We start from the raw sequence: 2,096 nt of genomic DNA, 5'->3' as shown, positions 1-2,096 counted from the left end.
CTTGGTGTTGTAAAATTGTTTACAATTGTCAAACCCAGTCCATCACCGGCATCTCCACATCATGTGTGTTACTGGGGGAGGGGAGGGGGGGAGAGGGAGGGGGAGAGGGAGGAGGGAGAGGAGGGAGAGGGTGAGAGGGAAGGGAGAGGGAGAGGGGGGAGGGAGGGGAGGGGAGAGGGAAGGGAGGGGGAGGAGGGAGAGGGAGAGGGGGAGAGGGAGGGGGGAGAGGGAGAGGGAGGGGGGAGGGGGAGAGGGAGGGGGGAGGGGGAGAGGGGTGGATGCTTGGGGAGGGGGCCAGTGGGAGAGAAGGGGGGGGCTTGCCTGGGGAGGGGGGGGGAAGGGGCAGGGTGCTGGGTGGGAGGGAGCCTGGGCCCAGGGTCAGTGATGGGGCCGGATCCGCGCTCTGAATCCAGGCATCAGATCTCAGAGAGAAACATTGTAACAAACCTGGTGCAGTGACACAGTGAGAGATACAAACAGTTACTGTAACACCGTACGGTGCTGTAACAAACCGGCTGTAATTGGCACTGTAACACCGTACGGTGCTGTAACAAACCGGCTGTAATTGGCACTGTAACACCGTACGGTGCTGTAACAAACCGGCTGTAATTGGCACTGTAACACCGTACGGTGCTGTAACAAACCGGCTGTAATTGGCACTGTAACACCGTACGGTGCTGTAACAAACCGGCTGTAATTGGCACTGTAACACCGTACGGTGCTGTAACAAACCGGCTGTAATTGGCACTGTAACACCGTACGGTGCTGTAACAAACCGGCTGTAATTGGCACTGTAACACCGTACGGTGCTGTAACAAACCGGCTGTAATTGGCACTGTAACACCGTACGGTGCTGTAACAAACCGGCTGTAATTGGCACTGTAACACCGTACGGTGCTGTAACAAACCGGCTGTAATTGGCGCTGTAACACCGTACGGTGCTGTAACAAACCGGCTGTAATTGGCACTGTAACACCGTACGGTGCTGTAACAAACCGGCTGTAATTGGCGCTGTAACACCGTACGGTGCTGTAACAAACCGGCTGTAATTGGCACTGTAACACCGTACGGTGCTGTAACAAACCGGCTGTAATTGGCACTGTAACACCGTACGGTGCTGTAACAAACCGGCTGTAATTGGCGCTGTAACACCGTACGGTGCTGTAACAAACCGGCTGTAATTGGCACTGTAACACCGTACGGTGCTGTAACAAACCGGCTGTAATTGGCGCTGTAACACCGTACGGTGCTGTAACAAACCGGCTGTAATTGGCACTGTAACACCGTACGGTGCTGTAACAAACCGGCTGTAATTGGCACTGTAACACCGTACGGTGCTGTAACAAACCGGCTGTAATTGGCACTGTAACACCGTACGGTGCTGTAACAAACCGGCTGTAATTGGCGCTGTAACACCGTACGGTGCTGTAACAAACCGGCTGTAATTGGCACTGTAACACCGTACGGTGCTGTAACAAACCGGCTGTAATTGGCACTGTAACACCGTACGGTGCTGTAACAAACCGGCTGTAATTGGCACTGGACGGTGGATAATAGGAGTCTAAACAGGATAGAAGAGCAGAGGAATCGAGATACACAAATCACTAAAAGCAGCGCCTCAGGTTAATGAGGCCATAAAAATGGCAAATCAAGCACTGGGGTTCATTTCTAGAGGGATAGAATTAAAAAGCAGAGAAGTTATGTTAAACTTGTACAGAACCTTGGTTAGACCACACTCGGAGCACTGTGAACAGTTCTGGTCTCCATATTATAGAAAGGATATAGAGGCATTGGAGAAAGTGCAAAAAAGATTTACTAGGATGATACCAGAACTGAGAGGATGTAACTCCTGTTGTTTCAGTGCAATGCGGCCTCCCGAGTGTCCAAGATGGTATCTGGGATGTGCACGCATGCTTCTAGTGTGACATGCGCCGGACGCCATCTTAACAAAGGTTTAGCGCTGGCGCAGATAACGAATGCCGGCATCTTGTAAAGTAGGGAGGATATGCATTCGGTCTGTGTACGCCGCTGATTTAAAAGGATAGACACCATTTTGGGACTTAACGCTCCACTCAAAGCTCTGTCTTAACCCCGAC

This window comes from Heptranchias perlo, chromosome 8 (genome assembly GCF_035084215.1).
Source record: "Heptranchias perlo isolate sHepPer1 chromosome 8, sHepPer1.hap1, whole genome shotgun sequence".
NCBI classification, from domain to species: domain Eukaryota; kingdom Metazoa; phylum Chordata; class Chondrichthyes; order Hexanchiformes; family Hexanchidae; genus Heptranchias; species Heptranchias perlo.
Note: the sequence above shows the minus strand (reverse complement) of the source record.